This window comes from Lissotriton vulgaris, chromosome 5, assembly GCF_964263255.1.
Source record: "Lissotriton vulgaris chromosome 5, aLisVul1.2, whole genome shotgun sequence".
In the NCBI taxonomy this organism is placed as follows: Eukaryota; Metazoa; Chordata; class Amphibia; order Caudata; family Salamandridae; genus Lissotriton; species Lissotriton vulgaris.
In genome coordinates this window covers 2029796849-2029818540 of record NC_141693.1, presented here as the reverse complement: position 1 = coordinate 2029818540, position 21692 = coordinate 2029796849, and the positions used below count along the sequence as shown (strand labels likewise).

Below are 21692 nucleotides of genomic sequence, written 5' to 3'. Positions count from 1 at the left end.
ACTGGAGATCAGAGTAAGATTTATACAACCTTTTGGGGACCTGCTCGACAGGGAGATGGTGATACTCTGGGAAGAGAGGACACACAGGTTCCTTACACACAGGAGATCAGAGTAAGATCTATACAACCTTTTGGGGACCTGCTCGGCAGGGAGATGGTGATACTCCGGGAAGAGAGGACACACTGGGCAATTTATTTCACACTGGAGATCAGAGTAAGATCTATACAACCTTTTGGGGACCTGCTCGGCAGGGAGAGGGTGATACTCCGGGAAGAGAGGACACACAGGTGCCTTACGCACTGGAGATCAGAGTAAGATCTATACAACCTTTTGGGGACCTGCTCGGCAGAGAGATGGTGATACTCCGGGAAGAGAGGACACACTGGGCACTTTATTAGACACTGGAGATCAGAGTAAGATCTATACAACTTTTTGGGGACCTGCTCGGCAGGGAGATGGTGATACTCCGGGAAGAGAGGACACACTGGGCACTTTATTTCACACTGGAGATCAGAGTAAGATCTATACAACCTTTTGGGGACCTGCTCGGCAGGGAGATGGTGATACTCCGGGAAGAGAGGACACACTGGGCATTTTATTACACACTGGAGATCAGAGTAAGATCTATACAACCTTTTGGGGACCTGCTCGGCAGGGAGAGGGTGATACTCCGGGAAGAGAGGACACACTGGGCACTTTATTTCACACTGGAGATCAGAGTAAGATCTATACAACCTTTTGGGGACCTGCTCGGCAGGGAGAGGGTGATACTCCGGGAAGAGAGGACACACAGGTGCCTTACACACTGGAGATCAGAGTAAGATCTATACAACCTTTTGGGGACCTTCCCGGCAGGGAGATGGTGATACTCCGGGAAGAGAGGACACACTGGGCACTTTATTTCACACTGGAGATCAGAGTAAGATCTATACAGCCTTTTGGGGACCTGCTCCGCAGGGAGATGGTGATACTCTGGGAAGAGAGGACACACAGGTGCCTTACACACTGGAGATCAGAGTAAGATCTATACAACCTTTTGGGGACCTGCTCGGCAGGGAGATGGTGATACTCTGGGAAGAGAGGACACACAAGTGCCTTACACACTGGAGATCAGAGTAAGATCTATACAACCTTTTGGGGACCTGCTCGGCAGGGAGATGGTGATACTCTGGGAAGAGAGGACACACAAGTGCCTTACACACTGGAGATCAGAGTAAGATCTATACAACCTTTTGGGGACCTGCTCGGCAGGGAGATGGTGATACTCCGGGAAGAGAGGACACACTGGGCACTTTGTTTCACACTGGGGATCAGAGTAAGATCTATACAACCTTTTGGGGACCTGCTCGGCAGGGAGATGGTGATACTCCGGGAAGAGAGGACACACTGGGCACTTTATTTCACACTGGAGATCAGAGTAAGATCTATACAACCTTTTGGGGACCTGCTCGGCAGGGAGAGGGTGATACTCGGGGAAGAGAGGACACACTGGGCACTTTATTACACACTGGAGATCAGAGTAAGATCTATACAACCTTTTGGGGACCTGCGCGGCAGGGAGAGGGTGATACTCCGGGAAGAGAGGACACACTGGGCACTTTATTTCACACTGGAGATCAGAGTAAGATCTATACAACCTTTTGGGGACCTGCTCGCAGGGAGAGGGTGATACTCCGGGAAGAGAGGACACACAGGTGCCTTACACACTGGAGATCAGAGTAAGATCTATACAACCTTTTGGGGACCTGCTCGGCAGGGAGATGGTGATACTCTGGGAAGAGAGGACACACAGGTGCCTTACACACTGGAGATCAGAGTAAGATCTATACAACCTTTTGGGGACCTGCTCGGCAGGGAGATGGTGAAACTCCGGGAAGAGAGGACACACTGGGCACTTTATTTCACACTGGAGATCAGAGTAAGATCTATACAACCTTTTGGGGACCTGCTCGGCAGGGAGATGGTGATACTCTGGGAAGAGAGGACACACAGGTGCCTTACACACTGGAGGTCAGAGTAAGATCTATACAACCTTTTGGGGACCTGCTCGGCAGGGAGATGGTGATACTCTGGGAAGAGAGGACACACAGGTGCCTTACACACTGGAGGTCAGAGTAAGATCTATACAACCTTTTGGGGACCTGCTCGGCAGGGAGATGGTGATACTCTGGGAAGAGAGGACACACAGGTGCCTTACACACTGGAGATCAGAGTAAGATCTATACAACCTTTTGGGGACCTGCTCGGCAGGGAGATGGTGATACTCCGGGAAGAGAGGACACACAGGTGCCTTACACACTGGAGATCAGAGTAAGATCTATACAACCTTTTGGGGACCTGCTCGGCAGGGAGATGGTGATACTCTGGGAAGAGAGGACACACAGGTGCCTTACACACAGGAGATCAGAGTAAGATCTATACAACCTTTTGGGGACCTGCTCGGCAGGGAGATGGTGATACTGCGGGAAGAGAGGACACACTGGGCACTTTATTTCACACTGGGGATCAGAGTAAGATCTATACAACCTTTTGGGGACCTGCTCGGCAGGGAGATGGTGATACTCTGGGAAGAGAGGACACACGGGTGCCTTACACACTGGAGGTCAGAGTAAGATCTATACAACCTTTTGGGGACCTGCTCGGCAGGGAGATGGTGATACTCTGGGAAGAGAGGACACACTGGGCACTTGATTTCACACTGGAGATCAGAGTAAGATCTATACAACCTTTTGGGGACCTGCTCGGCAGGGAGAGGGTGATACTCCGGGAAGAGAGGACACACAGGTGCCTTACACACTGGAGATCAGAGTAAGATCTATACAACCTTTTGGGGACCTGCTCGGCAGAGAGATGGTGATACTCCGGGAAGAGAGGACACACTGGGCACTTTATTAGACACTGGAGATCAGAGTAAGATCTATACAACTTTTTGGGGACCTGCTCGGCAGGGAGATGGTGATACTCCAGGAAGAGAGGACACACTGGGCACTTTATTTCACACTGGAGATCAGAGTAAGATCTATACAACCTTTTGGGGACCTGCTCGGCAGGGAGAGGGTGATACTCCGGGAAGAGAGGACACACTGGGCATTTTATTACACACTGGAGATCAGAGTAAGATCTATACAACCTTTTGGGGACCTGCTCGGCAGGGAGAGGGTGATACTCCGGGAAGAGAGGACACACAGGTGCCTTACACACTGGAGATCAGAGTAAGATCTATACAACCTTTTGGGGACCTGCTCGGCAGGGAACTGGTGATACTCTGGGAAGAGAGGACACACAGGTGCCTTACACACTGGAGATCAGAGTAAGATCTATACAACCTTTTGGGGACCTGCTCGGCAGGGAGATGGTGATACTCCGGGAAGAGAGGACACACAGGTGCCTTACACACAGGAGATCAGAGTAAGATCTATACAACCTTTTGGGGACATTCTCGGCAGGGAGATGGTGATACTCTGGGAAGAGAGGACACACAGGTGCCTTACACACTGGAGATCAGAGTAAGATCCATACAACCTTTTGGGGACCTGCTCGGCAGGGAGATGGTGATACTCCGGGAAGAGAGGACACACTGGGCACTTTATTTCACACTGGAGATCAGAGTAAGATCTATACAACCTTTTGGGGACCTGCTCGGCAGGGAGATGGTGATACTCTGGGAAGAGAGGACACACAGGTGCCTTACACACTGGAGATCAGAGTAAGATCTATACAACCTTTTGGGGACCTGCTCGGCAGGGAGATGGTGATACTCCGGGAAGAGAGGACACACTGGGCACTTTATTTCACACTGGGGATCAGAGTAAGATCTTCACAACCTTTTGGGGACCTGCTCGGCAGGGAGATGGTGATACTCCGGGAAGAGAGGACACACTGGGCACTTTATTTCACACTGGAGATCAGAGTAAGATCTATACAACCTTTTGGGGACCTGCTCGGCAGGGAGAGGGTGATACTCGGGGAAGAGAGGACACACTGGGCACTTTATTACACACTGGAGATCAGAGTAAGATCTATACAACCTTTTGGGGACCTGCGCGGCAGGGAGAGGGTGATACTCCGGGAAGAGAGGACACACTGGGCACTTTATTTCACACTGGAGATCAGAGTAAGATCTATACAACCTTTTGGGGACCTGCTCGGCAGGGAGAGGGTGATACTCCGGGAAGAGAGGACACACAGGTGCCTTACACACTGGAGATCAGAGTAAGATCTATACAGCCTTTTGGGGACCTGCTCGGCAGGGAGATGGTGATACTCTGGGAAGAGAGGACACACAGGTGCCTTACACACTGGAGATCAGAGTAAGATCTATACAACCTTTTGGGGACCTGCTCGGCAGGGAGATGGTGAAACTCCGGGAAGAGAGGACACACTGGGCACTTTATTTCACACTGGAGATCAGAGTAAGATCTATACAAACTTTTGGGGACCTGCTCGGCAGGGAGATGGTGATACTCTGGGAAGAGAGGACACACAGGTGCCTTACACACTGGAGATCAGAGTAAGATCTATACAACCTTTTGGGGACCTGCTCGGCAGGGAGATGGTGATACTCTGGGAAGAGAGGACACACAGGTGCCTTACACACTGGAGATCAGAGTAAGATCTATACAACCTTTTGGGGACCTGCTCGGCAGGGAGATGGTGATACTCCGGGAAGAGAGGACACACAGGTGCCTTACACACTGGAGATCAGAGTAAGATCTATACAACCTTTTGGGGACCTGCTCGGCAGGGAGATGGTGATACTCTGGGAAGAGAGGACACACAGGTGCCTTACACACAGGAGATCAGAGTAAGATCTATACAACCTTTTGGGGACCTGCTCGGCAGGGAGATGGTGATACTCCGGGAAGAGAGGACACACTGGGCACTTTATTTCACACTGGGGATCAGAGTAAGATCTATACAACCTTTTGGGGACCTGCTCGGCAGGGAGATGGTGATACTCTGGGAAGAGAGGACACACAGGTGCCTTACACACTGGAGGTCAGAGTAAGATCTATACAACCTTTTGGGGACCTGCTCGGCAGGGAGATGGTGATACTCTGGGAAGAGAGGACACACTGGGCACTTGATTTCACACTGGAGGTCAGAGTAAGATCTATACAACCTTTTGGGGACCTGCTCGTTAGGGAGATGGTGATACTCCGGGAAGAGAGGACACACTGGGCAATTTATTTCACACTGGAGATCAGAGTAAGATCTATACAACCTTTTGGGGACCTGCTCGGCAGGGAGAGGGTGATACTCCGGGAAGAGAGGACACACAGGTGCCTTACACACTGGAGATCAGAGTAAGATCTATACAACCTTTTGGGGACCTGCTCGGCAGAGAGATGGTGATACTCCGGGAAGAGAGGACACACTGGGCACTTTATTAGACACTGGAGATCAGAGTAAGATCTATACAACTTTTTGGGGACCTGCTCGGCAGGGAGATGGTGATTCTCCAGGAAGAGAGGACACACTGGGCACTTTATTTCACACTGGAGATCAGAGTAAGATCTGTACAACCTTTTGGGGACCTGCTCGGCAGGGAGAGGGTGATACTCCGGGAAGAGAGGACACACTGGGCATTTTATTACACACTGGAGATCAGAGTAAGATCTATACAACCTTTTGGGGACCTGCTCGGCAGGGAGAGGGTGATACTCCGGGAAGAGAGGACACACAGGTGCCTTACACACTGGAGATCAGAGTAAGATCTATACAACCTTTTGGGGACCTGCTCGGCAGGGAACTGGTGATACTCTGGGAAGAGAGGACACACAGGTGCCTTACACACTGGAGATCAGAGTAAGATCTATACAACCTTTTGGGGACCTGCTCGGCAGGGAGATGGTGATACTCCGGGAAGAGAGGACACACAGGTACCTTACACACAGGAGATCAGAGTAAGATCTATACAACCTTTTGGGGACATTCTCGGCAGGGAGATGGTGATACTCTGGGAAGAGAGGACACACAGGTGCCTTACACACTGGAGATCAGAGTAAGATCCATACAACCTTTTGGGGACCTGCTCGGCAGGGAGATGGTGATACTCCGGGAAGAGAGGACACACTGGGCACTTTATTTCACACTGGAGATCAGAGTAAGATCTATACAACCTTTTGGGGACCTGCTCGGCAGGGAGATCGTGATACTCCGGGAAGAGAGGACACACTGGGCACTTTTTTACACACTGGAGATCAGAGTAAGATCTATACAACCTTTTGGGGACCTGCTCGGCAGGGAGAGGGTGATACTCCGGGAAGAGAGGACACACAGGTGCCTTACACACTGGAGATCAGAGTAAGATCTATACAACCTTTTGGGGACCTGCTCGGCAGGGAACTGGTGATACTCTGGGAAGAGAGGACACACAGGTGCCTTACACACTGGAGATCAGAGTAAGATCTATACAACCTTTTGGGGACCTGCTCCGCAGGGAGATGGTGATACTCTGGGAAGAGAGGACACACAGGTGCCTTACACACTGGAGATCAGAGTAAGATCTATACAACCTTTTGGGGACCTGCTCGGCAGGGAGATGGTGATACTCCGGGAAGAGAGGACACACTGGGCACTTTATTTCACACTGAAGATCAGAGTAAGATCTATACAACCTTTTGGGGATCTGCTCGGCAGGGAGATGGTGAAACTCCGGGAAGAGAGGACACACTGGGCACTTTATTTCACACTGGAGATCAGAGTAAGATCTATCCAACCTTTTGGGGACCTGCTCGTTAGGGAGATGGTGATACTCCGGGAAGAGAGGACACACTGGGCACTTTATTTCACACTGGAGATCAGAGTAAGATCTATACAACCTTTAGGGGACCTGCTCGGCAGGGAGAGGGTGATACTCCGGGAAGAGAGGACACACAGGTGCCTTACACACTGGAGATCAGAGTAAGATCTATACAACCTTTTGGGGACCTGCTCGGCAGGGAGATGGTGATACTCCGGGAAGAGAGGACACACTGGGCACTTTATTTCACACTGGAGATCAGAGTAAGATTTATACAACCTTTTGGGGACCTGCTCGGCAGGGAGAGGGTGATACTCCGGGAAGAGAGGACACACAGGTGCCTTACACACTGGAGATCAGAGTAAGATCTATACAACCTTTTGGGGACCTGCTCGGCAGAGAGATGGTGATACTCCGGGAAGAGAGGACACACTGGGCACTTTATTACACACTGGAGATCAGAGTAAGATCTATACAACCTTTTGGGGACCTGCTCGGCAGGGAGAGGGTGATACTCCGGGAAGAGAGGACACACAGGTGCCTTACACACTGGAGATCAGAGTAAGATTTATACAACTTTTTGGGGACCTGCTCGGCAGGGAGATGGTGATACTCCGGGAAGAGAGGACACACTGGGCACTTTATTTCACACTGGAGATCAGAGTAAGATCTATACAACCTTTTGGGGACCTGCTCGGCAGGGAGAGGGTGATACTCCGGGAAGAGAGGACACACTGGGCACTTTATTACACACTGGAGATCAGAGTAGATCTATACAACCTTTTGGGGACCTGCTCGGCAGGGAGAGGGTGATACTCCGGGAAGAGAGGACACACTGGGCACTTTATTTCACACTGGAGATCAGAGTAAGATCTATACAAACTTTTGGGGACCTGCTCGGCAGGGAGAGGGTGATACTCCGGGAAGAGAGGACACCCAGGTGCCTTACATTCTGGAGATCAGAGTAAGATCTATACAACCTTTTGGGGACCTGCTCGGCAGGGAGATGGTGATACTCTGGGAAGAGAGGACACACAGGTGCCTTACACACTGGAGATCAGAGTAAGATCTATACAACCTTTTGGGGACCTGCTCGGCAGGGAGATGGTGATACTCCGGGAAGTGAGGACACACTGGGCACTTTATTTCACACTGGTGATCAGAGTAAGATCTATACAACCTTTTGTGGACCTGCTCGGCAGGGAGATGGTGATACTCTGGGAATAGAGGACACACTGGGCACTTTATTTCACACTGGAGATCAGAATAAGATCTATACAACCTTTTGGGGACCTGCTCGGCAGGGAGATGGTGATACTCTGGGAAGAGAGGACACACAGGTGCCTTACACACTGGAGATCAGAGTAAGATCTATACAACCTTTTGGGGACCTGCTCGGCAGGGAGATGGTGATACTCTGGGAAGAGAGGACACACAGGTGCCTTACACACTGGAGATCAGAGTAAGATCTATACAATCTTTTGGGGACCTGCTCGGCAGGGAGATGGTGATACTCCGGGAAGAGAGGACACACTGGGCACTTTATTTCACACTGGAGATCAGAGTAAGATCTATACAACCTTTTAGGGACCTGCTCGGCAGGGAGATGGTGATACTCCGGGAAGAGAGGACACACTGGGCACTTTATTTCACACTGGAGATCAGAGTAAGATCTATACAACCTTTTGGGGACCTGCTTGGCAGGGAGATGGTGATACTCCGGGAAGAGAGGACACACTGGGTGGGCACTTGATTTCACACTGGAGATCAGAGTAAGATCTATACAAGCTTTTGGGGACCTGCTCGGCAGGGAGATGGTGATACTCCCGGAAGAGAGGACACACAGGTGCCTTACACACTGGAGATCAGAGTAAGATCTATACAACCTTTTGGGGACCTGCTCGGAAGGGAGAGTGTGATACTCCGGGAAGAGAGGACACACTGGGCACTTTATTTCACAAGAGAGCTGGTGCGCCCTTTAAGCACCTATGCAAACATTATGCCATTCCCAGAGGCCATTTCCTAGTGCATCGCACACTACTAGCAGAACTACTGTGGCTTTGGCACGTTACAGACGAAGAACCCAAGGAACCTCCATTGCTACATGCAGCCGATGCGATGGGTACCGGCCAGCACCGTATCTTGTGATTCACACACATGATGGCATCTAACTCACAGAACTAGATGCCGCCTACAGACCTACATTGGGAGCGGGACATTGGCTGTAAGATTACTCCTAAAGAATGGGATGTGGCACTTATTTACAACTGTAAACATTCCCGTAATGCAAAGTTAAGTATATCATTTGTCACAGTCAAGTTAAAGAATGAATCTATGCCCCCTACAGATGTTTTTGCAACTGAATGTGATGCACTGACTCACTGGGACAATGTACATTGATTATATGAATCAGCATACAATACTGTATTTGCAATGTGTATTGTTTGTTTTCTTTTACATGCAAAAGCTCAATAAAAACATTCTTTTTAAAAAAAAAAGGAAGCTCAACCAGGTGGTGGAGACATGCAAGTCTACAATTGGGTGTAAATCCATATTTGGAAAAGGTGAGTATCAAAAAGAATGTAGTTTTACACATAGATGAAGTAGTAGATTTACAGATAGGTAAGTTTAAAGATCTAATCTTCCTTGATGAATAGGCCCCAGTAATTAAATTGGATTTTAATTAAACATTCATCAACGTGATCCGTTCCTTCCTCTCCGGCAGAACCCAGAGGATCAGACTCGCTCCCTTCGTCTCCAAAGCCACTGATATTGACTGCGGAGTCCACCAGGGATCATCGCTCAGACCCATTTACATGACCCCCGCACCGCCATTGTGAGACAGCATGGACTCAGCATCATATCCTACGCCGGCGACACCCAGCTCATCTTCTCACTCACAAAGAATCTAAAAAAAAACTGACTCTGCTTCCAGGAAGGAATGAAGAACGTGGTAGTCTGGATGAAGGACAGCTGTTTGAAGCTCATCTCAGAGAAGGCCGAGGTCCTCATCCTCGGACCCTGAACGTCTGCCTGGTTGCTCTGATTGATTGAACACCTGGTGGCCCTCTGCCCTCGGAAATCCACCCACTCCTGTGGACCATGAACAAAACCTCGGCATCCTCGACTCCTCCCTCTCCATGAATTGCCAGATAAAAGCCATCGCTTCCACCGGCTTCAACTGCCTGTGCACCCGCCACAAGACCCTCAAATGGGTCCCTGACTGCAGAAAGACCATCACCCATGCCCTCATAGCCAGCAGACTGGACTATGGCAATGCCTTATATGCCCGAATCAACAGAGCGCTGCTACACAGACTACAGATCACCCAGAACGCCACAGCCAGACTCGTCCTCGGGACCCTGCATCACGAACACATGACCCAACACCTGCGAGACCTCCACTGGCTCTCCATCGAGAAATGGGTCACATTCAAACTCCTCACTCACGCTTACAAATCCCTCAACAACATCGGATCCAAATACCTCAATTTGAGAGTTTCCTTCCACGTACCCAAGAGGAACCTCCGCTCCACCAACCTCGCCCTGGCAGACGTCCCCCGGATCCGCAGAAACAGAACAGGCGGGAGAGCCTTCTTTTACATTGCAGCCAAGACCTGGAAAAAGCTCCCCGTGAACATCAGGCGCAACCCAACCCTGGAAAGCTTCAGGAAGGACCTCAAGACCTGGCTTTTCGACTGATCCGGAGCTGCATCCACCCCTAGCGCCTTGAGACCCTCACGGGTGAGTAGTGCGCTTTACTAACCCTTGATTGATTGATTGACTCTTTGAACGTTGCCTCATCATGCTCTTTGAATGTACATCATTCTCTCTATAAATGAATATCTCCTCATCTCACTCTATGACTAAACATTGCCTCATCTCGCTCTAGGACTAAATATCTCCTCATCTCGCTCTATGAATGAACCTCACTCTATGAATGAGCATCTCCTCATCTCAGTCTATGACTGAACATCCTAAACTATGGTGGAATATCCTATCTTGCTCTATGAAAGAACATCCCCTCATCTTGCTTTATGAATTCATATTTCTTCACATCTCCCATCTTGCTCTGTGAGTGAACATCTCCTCAGCTCGCTCTGTGACTGAGCATCTCCTCAGCTCGCTCTGTGACTGAGCATCTCCTCAGCTCGCTCTGTGACTGAGCATCTCCTCAGTTCGCTCTGTGACTGTGCATCTCCTTGTAGTGTAGTTCCTATATTCCTAATAGGCTCTCCACATTGGAATAACATAAACAACAGTGTAGACGTAGGACTGAGGTCGACTAGGTCTCTATTGAATATGTTAGACTTAATTATGAAATGCCAGCAAGCTCAGAGGTCACTAGAAACTTTCTCGAGTAAACAAGAAGGTGCTAACTTTCCTGAATAGACAAAAAGGGATTAGTTTCTGACAACCGCATAAACATGACAACTTTGCTCCCCCAGAATAAGGAGTGTATCTCCAGAGTTGCGGAAACAATAGATAGCTATTTCACTCAGTTAATCGTGCATGCTTAGTTGCACCGGGAGTGCAGAGAAATAGAGAGACGGGCGTTTTCAATAAAAAGGTTATTTATTGAGCAGTCTTCTTTCTCATGCAAGAGAAGTGAATTGCCACAATTGCAATACTTGTCATAAAGTAAAGTGCGTACAGTAAAAGGAGTATTATGAAATAATACTGTAAAAGCATTGATATGGTTTCTAAGCCATAAGATACTTAAAATGGATAAAATACATACAACAATAAAATAATGGCTAAACGTACTCAACTGGTGCTTCTAAGATACGCCTACCCCAATGTACCTAACTTAAGCCTAGTACAGGGAAGGAGTAGATGACTTATCGGTTTTGCCAAGAATCTGAATCAAGAATTCTCTAAGGGTCTAATCAGCTCCGTACCTTGGTTTTAGAATGAAGGAGGTCTTGTATCTCTTTCTCAGGACTCGATCTCCCAGCAACCCGCAAGGGAGACAGGGAAACACTGGATCTGGAATTCTCGGCAGGAGAAAAGACAGCGTCTCTCTCAGTGCGTCAGTGGGAGGATCGGCTTCCTTCGGCACTCGCATCAGCAGGGCATCGGGCAAGTAGATAGCCGATCTGCTCCAAACCACTGTGTGTTCCTTAAGGCAGATGCTGGTATATTTATACCTGGAAGGTGCCGAGCTAGACGTAAGGTTGGACATAAGATGTCACAAAGAACTCACAGTTCTTTCAGGACTCCAGGAGTTCTAGGACAAATCAATACAGAAGCAGGGGGAATTCCCGGGCTGCTGGAGGCTTGGTTTGTTTAAGAACGCGTTGTGCTTTCTAGGAGTCTATGGGAGTAGCCTTGCCGTATTTGGACTGCATTGGCTATGTCTTAATATGGGTATGATTCTTATGCCTATATAAGGATATCATTTGATATAACCACATAAGGGCATGACATCGGGAATATTTACTAGAGTCCTAGAATCATCTACAACATCCTCAGTTCCCTCTGTGAGTGAACATCTCCTCAGCTCGCTCTCTGTATGAACGTCTCCTCATCCATGAGGACTGGCAAAGCCCCTCTTGCTTGCAGAGTGCCTCTTCTTAACACTGAGTGGGAGACTCTTTCAAGGAACCTTCTAAAGGGATACAGTGTGGTCAAGTCCACTTCTAAGGCAATAGCATTTGGAAAGGAAGAAGCTACAAAGTAAACGGTGAAATATGGTTCATGACAAAAAGACACTCCATAAGTTCTTGCCTTTAAAGAAAGGAGAGCAGAGAATTCACAGAAAAGTACTTGTTTAATTTGTACTCCCTGGTGCACTATGGAGACGAATAAATTGAGTTTTGATCTTTAGGCTTAAAACAATGAATGTAGAGCTCAAGGCCTATGTGTTGTGATAATTAGATGACATTTCACCCACCATATTGTTTGTTGTGTAAAGCTATCAATAGGAGACCATGCTCGAGTCACCCGCTTACTACTCTAGTGGGCCAGTTGAGCAGTTGGACCCAGAGTTCTGTTACATCCCAGATCCCTTCCTAATTCTTGTTCTTTTGTATTGGTGGAAATGAGCATTGGCTGATTCACGGTTCTTGTGCATCTCGCTGCACGTGACCTACCCAGGCGCAGTAAGAAGGATGTTTTTCAATGCTACAGTACAGGTCTAAGGTGACAACGGTAACAAGAACAACTACTTACGTTCATTTTACTTCGAGGGACACTACCCTGAGGCTACAAATAAGACGATGACAATTCTTGTATGCTAGCTTTGCATGCAGGTAATGACATATGGTTAGTAAAATGCTGCAAATCTACAGGAACGAGTAAATTAAGCAGACAGTAGATGCCAGACGACTTCATGATAAAGAAGAGCCAGAGGTCAAGTGAAGAAGTTGCATCATAAAATACCTTCCATAAAAGCCTTGAGGTGAATGGATGAGGCCACTGGAAGATCAATTGTGCCTGAGTTGGTACTGCCAAATGACGAGCGCCACCTTAAGTGGTGCCAGGTAGTGGGGCATCAGGAAATTATTTCTGATAGTGGAGTGGATCTGGAAAGAGCATTAGCAGCTATGGAGGAGGCCTCCCTTTCTGGTCTTTCCCAGCAACCCTTGACGGAGTTAACATAATAGACTGTTTGCTAAACTAAAAAAATATTTTTGCAAACCTAACTTAGGTAACAGACCCCAGCCTAGAAAAGAAGAAAGAAGGTACAATGGTTCCTGCCGCCAGGCTAGAGGAGAATTAGGCCATGCCCTAAAGAGCAAAGACCTAAGGAAAATAAAGTTGGCCCGCACAAACTATAGACAAAAGCAATATGTAGCAAAGAAGGAATGGGAATGTAACTGGTGGCAAGATCTTAAAATGGCATGTGAGTCTAAAAACCCCAAATCTTTTTGGAATACTTTTAAATGGTACAGGGGAGGGCATAGAGAGAGCCCCCAAAATAACGTTGACCAAAACTCATGGGTCGAGTACTTTAGCCCCCAATATGCTTCAAGTGCAGCTGATAGTAATGAGGAGGTGTTTGCTCATGCCTTTTCTAAAGAAGCCGCTTTCACCCTAGGAGAAGTGAATAGGGCACTAGACCTAGTTAATGAGGGTCGTGCTACAGGCATGGACTGCGTGCCCGCAGACGTATTCTTGAATAACAGAGCCCGTTGGAGGATATATATCCTGCATATGGCAAATGCCATAGCACAAGGGATGGAGGCACCCCAATCTTGGAAAGGTGCAGAGATAGTGCCACTGTATAAAAAAGGGGATAAGTCGTCAGCAGCTAACTATAGACCAATAAGTCTGATCGACTCGATCCAAAAGATTGTGGGCCGGCTTGTATTGGGCAAAATCCAGTCCAGGCTGGCTTTCGCCCGAAAACAAGCACTATAGACCAGGTCTTCAGGTTTATTATGTTATACTGGCGCACGGTGATTTTGGAGAAAGGCACCCTGTACACCGTCTTTGTCGATCTAAGAGCGGCTTCGATCTTGTTGCACGAAAAATTCTGTGGCAAGTTCTTGCTGTGTTGGGGATGGCACCTGAGCTGTTGAGCCTAATCGTCCGCCTACATGAGGATACGTTTGCCCGGGTTCGGTGGGGTCGTCAGGGAGAGGTAACAGAAACCTTCCCGGTTGAGCGGGGAGTGAGGCAAGGTTGTGTTATGGCACCAACCTTGTTCTCGCTCTTCGTGAACGGGGTGGCTGAGTTCCTCTCCCTGATCCCGACTGATGCCCTGGCTATGTGTGGTGAGCGGGTCCCGATACTCATGTTCGCCGACGATACATTGATTATGTCAAAAACGCCAAGTGGTCTCCAGCGCGCTTTAAAGCGCTTTGAACTTTTTTGCCTGAAGAGAGGTCTTGAAATAAACACGGCAAAAACAAAGTTTATGGTCCTTAATGGCTGCATTTCACATGGGCCTGCTAAACCATACAGAAGAGTGATGTATATGAATGGCGCCCCGCTAGAGCGGGTTGACACCTTCACTTATCTGGGGGTCACACTCCAGAGAGATTTGGGGTGGACTAGCCAACTAGACATTGCAGTCTTAAAACACTGCCAGCAGGCTGGCATTCTTCTGAAAAAGTTTAGCTTATCAACAACAAAGCCCATTAGCCCACTATTGGAAATTTATGGGATGAAGGTGCTAAGCTCGACATTGTATGGTGCCGAGCTATGGGGATTTCAGAATATGAGAAATTTGACACTAGCAGAAAATGATTTTTTGCGTAAAGTAACTAGTGTCCCTATAAGTACCCCTCTAACACCTTTAATGTGGGATCTTGGAAAAAAAGCGGTCCAGGACCTTGCCTTTCTACGGCCCTTGTTGTATTGGCGACGACTTTGGACCACAGAGGAACTCCATCATTATGCACAGGGACTAAGGGAGATTATGATCAAAGATGGCGGCCCAAACATTTACTGGCTGAAGTCCATTCGGTCCCTACTATTTAGGTTGGGATTGAGAGAACTATGGGACGATCTGATAAATGCTGCATTCCCATCCAAGAAAATTCTGAAAGAAAGTTATTGGAAGATGGTAAATGCCGAAGCATGTATAAGGGGTTCTTCATCACACCTAACAGGCCGTTTCCTAGAGTTTAAGGCCCATTCGAAACTGGAAATATACTGGGATGCTATTGAAAAAAAATCAGGATCGCAAACTCTACTTTCAATTTAGAGAAGGCTCCCTTCCAGTTAGGTGCTTTACAGCTAAATGGGCAGGGGAAAACGGAAAGGATAAATGCCCTAAGTGCGGGGAAGAACGAGAGACAATAAGCCATCTCCTCTTCTTTTGTCCCTTATACTCCGCACCTAGAGCCTTGTGGGTTAAGCCTATTTGCAGAGCAATTGGCATATGCAGGCATGCAGAGGCCTTAAGAATTTTATGTACTGACCCCAGCCCTTTAATTGCCATAGCTATGGCTAAATTCTTGAAATGGGCTTGGGCAATCCGTATGCGTCTTGTTGCGGCAGAGCTATGATTATTAATTAATTGTTACTGTTTATCAGTTGTTAGTGCGTGGGCGTATTCATTTTATATAACCTATGTGCAATACCCCCTGTTCTGTTAAAAAAAATGATGGACTTTGTCTTATGATTTTAGATTTTATGAAATTGAAATAATTGATATTCGGCAATAGTCTAAAGTAGTTTAATCTATTCTTAGATATTTATTGAACTGTTTTATTGGATTTTATATAGAAAAACTGTGGTATTTTATGTATGTTTTATGAATGCTTTTATGACTTAACTGTCGAATAAAGTTATGAAATTGGAAAATTGGAATTGGAATCCCTCTACCTAATTTCAATCAAAGAGATAGAACGCTTGTAAGAAGGAGACAAACTCTAATAGGTCCAGCTGAAGTAATAAAACGTAATCTTCAAGGAGAACTTTTCATTCAATCATTTTTCATTCATTTATTTTTTATTATGGTACGGAACTGAAAAAGAGGTCTACTTAAAAGGTTACTGAGAATTACACTATAAAATAACATTTTACACTGTGCAAATATAGACCTTTACCATAGAATATTATTCATATGATCACATGAGACGAATCACTCACTTTTTAGAAGGATAAAAAAATAAAACAATTAGCAGCATATCATGAAAGTACAATTTTGTAACACATAAAATCACAGCCATTAAATCGACAGGGGATATATCTTGAAAAAGAAAAAAGAAAATGCTTATATAAAGATAACTGGACATCTTTCGACCTAGCAGCAATAGTTAAGTGCAAAATTCAGCCAATGGCGTTCAAGAAGATAAGAACAAGTATCACAATGAGATTGGAATATAAAATACAGTTACAATTTCTCGACCGCAAAAATAAACAGAATTAATTATGTACAGAATTACAAGCAGTACAAGAAGAATAGAGGCAAGGGATGAAATGAGTCAAAGCCACAAAAGGATGACTACATTCATCCGAGGAGCAACAGTTCAGTGCAGAGTTCCATCACTAATTCCATGACTAATTTGGGACTCTTTAGAATCGATAAAAACAAAAACAATAAAGAGAAATGAAGAGCAATAGAATAATAGGTTGGACAAAATTAAAATGGCAATTTCCACAGGTAATTGTCTTGGTGAACCACATGATTTAAAGTACACTGAACCAGAGTTTCTCTATAATATTGCTTGCTGTTTCATCTTATTACGGGTCTCTTTCCCCGAATTACCCCTCTTCTAGAAACTCTGAATCTCTCTTAAGGTCTACACAGACTGGAAGGTGGGCCTTTAGAGGGTACTGCTCCCAAGGAATCTGGATCCTGGCATCATCACAGTTTATGAATGACCATCTCCACAGCTAGCGCAGTGGTTGAAGAGCCCCTCATCTTACACTAGGACAGAATCACCATCAATGAACCTCTCCTGAATTCTTCCCTTGATTGATCCTTTTTTTCGTCTCACTCTACGACAATGCAAATTCCCTCATCTTACTCTATAACTCAACATTCTCCTGACCTCACTGTTAGATTAAACATCTCTTCACTCACTCTGTCACTGAACATCTCATCATCTTGTTCTAGGCTTGAACACCTCCAGGTTGATCTCACTTTGTGGCTAAACATCACTCCATCTCATTCCGTGACTGAATATCCCCTTATCTTACTATATGATGGACCACCGTATCTCATTTGATGACTGAGCATCCCCTCATCTTGCTCTATTACTAAACACCTGCTCTTCTTGTCTAATGACTGAACATTCCCTCATCTTACTCACTAATGGAACAGCGTATCACACACTATGGCTGAATATCCCCTCCTCTCGCTCAATGACTGAACATTGTCTCATCTTACTATACGATGAAACATCTTATCTCACTCTATATCTGAACATCCTCTCATCTCGCTCTACTACTAGACATCTCAACTCATTCTTCAATTAAAAGTCGCTTCATCTGACTCTATGACTGAATATCTCAGCTCACTCTTTAACCACTTGGATGCTAGGCGTTTTCCCCCACAGTGCTGGAAAATGCCATTTTAGTGGCACCATGACGAGCTCAGCTCGTCATCAGCACACGACCCCCGTGGGTGATGACGAGCTGAGCTCGTCATCAGCATCGAAGGGGTTAAATAAAAGTCTCTTCATCTGAACTCTATGACTGAATATCACTTCATCTCACTGTGGCTGAACATCTCAGCTCACTCTTTATTTAAAAGTCTCTTCATCTCACTCTATCACTGAATATCACTTCATATCACTCTGTGGCTGAACATCTCAGCTCACTCTTTAATTAAATGTCTCTTCATCTCACTATGACTGAATATCACTTCATCTCACTGTGGCTGAACATCTTAACTCACTCTATAATTAAAAGTCTCTTCATCTCACTATGACTGAATATCACTTCATCTCACTGTGGCTGAACATCTCAGCTCACTCTTTAATTAAAAGTCTCTTCATCTCACTATGACGGAATATCACTTCATCTCACTGTGGCTTAACATCTCAGCTCACTCTTTAATTAAAAGTTTCTTCATCTCACTATGACTGAATATCAGTTCATCTGACTCTATGACTGAACATCTCAGCTCACTCTTTAAATAAAAGTCTCTTCATCTGAACTCTATGACTGATTATCAGTTCATCTGACTCTATGACTGAACATCTCAACTCACTCTTTAATTAAAAGTCTCTTCATCTGAACTCTATGACTGAATATCACTTCATCTCACTCTGTGGCTGAACATCTCAGCTCACTCTTTAATTAAAAGTCTCTTCATCTTACTCGATGACTGAATATCAATTCATCTAACTCTGTGACTGAACATCTCAGCTCACTCTTTAATTAAAAGTCTCTTCATCTCACTCTATGACTGGATATCCGTTCATCTGACTCTATGACTGAACATCTCAACTCACTCTTAATTACATGTCTCTTCTTCTCACTCTATGACTGAATATCAGTTCATCTGACTCTATGACTGAACATCTCAACTCACTCTTAATTACATGTCTCTTCTTCTCACTCTATGACTGAATATCCGTTCATCTGACTCCATGACTGAACATCTCAACTCACTCTTTAATTAAAAGTCACTTCATCTCACTTTGTGGCTGAACATCTCAGCTCACTCTTTAATTAAAAGTCTCTTCATCTCACTATGACTGAATATCACTTCATCTCACTCTGTGGCTGAACATCTCAGCTCACTCTTTAATTAAATGTCTCTTCATCTCACTCTATGACTGAATATCACTTCATCTCACTGTGGCTGAACATCTCAGCACACTCTTTAATTAAAAGTCTCTTCATCTCACTATGACTGAATATCACTTCATCTCACTGTGGCTGAACATCTCAGCACACTCTTTAATTAAAAGTCTCTTCATCTCACTATGTCTGAATATCACTTCATCTCACTGTGGCTGAACATCTCAGCACACTCTTTAATTAAAAGTCTCTTCATCTCACTCTGTGGCTGGATATCACTGCATCTCACTCTGTGGCTGAACATCTCAGCTCACTCTTTAATTAAAAGTCTCTTCATCTCACTCTGTGGCTGGATATCACTTCATCTCACTCTGTGGCTGAACATCTCAGCTCACTCTTTAATTAAAAGTCTCTTCATCTCACTCGATGACTGAATATCACTTCAGCTAACTCTGTGGCTGAACATCTCAGCTCACTCTTTAATTAAATGTCTCTTCATCTCACTCTATGACTGAATATCACTGCATCTCACTCTGTGGCTGAACATCTCCACTCACTCTTTAATTAAAAGTCTCTTCATCTCACTCTGTGGCTGGATATCACTTCATCTCACTCTGTGGCTGAACATCTCAGCTCACTCTTTAATTAAAAGTCTCTTCATCTCACTCGATGACTGAATATCACTTCATCTCACTCTGTGGCTGAACATCTCAGCTCACTCTTTAATTAAAAGTCTCTTCATCTCACTCGATGACTGAATATCACTTCATCTCACTCTGTGGCTGAACATCTCAGCTCACTCTTTAATTAAAAGTCTCTTCATCTCACTCGATGACTGAATATCACTTCATCTAACTCTGTGACTGAACATCTCAGCTCACTCTTTAATTAAAAGTCTCTTCATCTCACTATGACTGAATATCACTTCATCTCACTCTATGACTGAACATCTGAGCTCACTCTTTAATTAAAAGTCTCTTCATCTCACTCGATGACTGAATATCACTTCATCTCCCTGTGGCTGAACATCTCAGCACACTCTTTAAATAAAAGTCTCTTCATCTCACTATGACTGAATATCACTTCATCTCACTCTGTGGCTGAATCTCACTTCATCTCACTCTGTGGCTGAACATCTCAGCTCACTCTTTAATTAAATGTCTCTTCATCTCACTATGACTGAATATCACTTCATCTCACTCTATGACTGAACATCTGAGCTCACTCTTTAATTAAAAGTCTCTTCATCTCACTCGATGACTGAATATCACTTCATCTCCCTGTGGCTGAACATCTCAGCACACTCTTTAAATAAAAGTCTCTTCATCTCACTATGACTGAATATCACTTCATCTCACTCTGTGGCTGAACATCTCAACTCACTCTTTAATTAAAAGTCTCTTCATCTAACTCTATGACTGAACATCTGAGCTCACTCTTTAATTAAAAGTCTCTTCATCTTACTCGAAGACTGAATATCAATTCATCTAACTCTGTGACTGAACATCTCAGCTCACTCTTTAATTAAAAGTCTCTTCATCTCACTCTATGACTGGATATCCGTTCATCTGACTCTATGACTGAACATCTCAACTCACTCTTAATTACATGTCTCTTCTTCTCACTCTGTGACTGAATATCAGTTCATCTGACTCTATGACTGAACATCTCAACTCACTCTTAATTACATGTCTCTTCATCTCACTCTATGACTGAATATCAGTTCATCTGACTCTATGACTGAACATCTCAACTCACTCTTTAATTAAAAGTCACTTCATCTCACTCTGTGGCTGAACATCTCAGCTCACTCTTTAATTAAAAGTCTCTTCATCTCACTATGACTGAATATCACTTCATCTAACTCTGTGACTGAACATCTCAGCTCACTCTTTAATTAAAAGTCTCTTCATCTCACTCGATGACTGAATATCACTTCATCTAACTCTGTGACTGAACATCTGAGCTCACTCTTTAATTAAAAGTCTCTTCATCTCACTCGATGACTGAATATCACTTCATCTCACTCTGTGGCTGAACATCTCAGCTCACTCTTTAATTAAAAGTCTCTTCATCTCACTCGATGACTGAATATCACTTCATCTCACTCTGTGGCTGAACATCTCAGCTCACTCTTTAATTAAAAGTCTCTTCATCTCACTCGATGACTGAATATCACTTCATCTCACTCTGTGGCTGAACATCTCAGCTCACTCTTTAATTAAAAGTCTCTTCATCTCACTCGATGACTGAATATCACTTCATCTAACTCTGTGACTGAACATCTCAGCTCACTCTTTAATTAAAAGTCTCTTCATCTCACTCAATGATTGAATATCACTTCATCTCCCTGTGGCTGAACATCTCAGCTCACTCTTTAATTAAAAGTCTCTTCATCTCACTCAATGATTGAATATCACTTCATCTCCCTGTGGCTGAACATCTCAGCTCACTCTTTAATTAAAAGTCTCTTCATCTCACTCGATGACTGAATATCACTTCATCTAACTCTGTGACTGAACATCTCAGCTCACTCTTTAATTAAAAGTCTCTTCATCTCACTCAATGATTGAATATCACTTCATCTCCCTGTGGCTGAACATCTCAGCTCACTCTTTAAATAAAAGTCTCTTCATCTCACTATGACTGAATATCACTTCATCTCACTGTGGCTGAACATCTCAGCTCACTCTTTAATGAAAAGTCTCTTCATCTCACTATGACTGAATATCACTTCATCTCACTCTGTGGCTGAATCTCACTTCATCTCACTCTGTGGCTGAACATCTGAGCTCACT

The 21692-nt window shown here is 45.3% G+C and overlaps 1 protein-coding gene across 2 annotated transcripts in view; it reads right to left on the bottom strand.

Moving 5' to 3' along the window:
- The window catches only part of CFAP157 (cilia and flagella associated protein 157), a 681435-nt gene that overhangs the window by 596341 nt on the left and 63402 nt on the right, over window positions 1–21692 (bottom strand). The window lies entirely within an intron of this gene.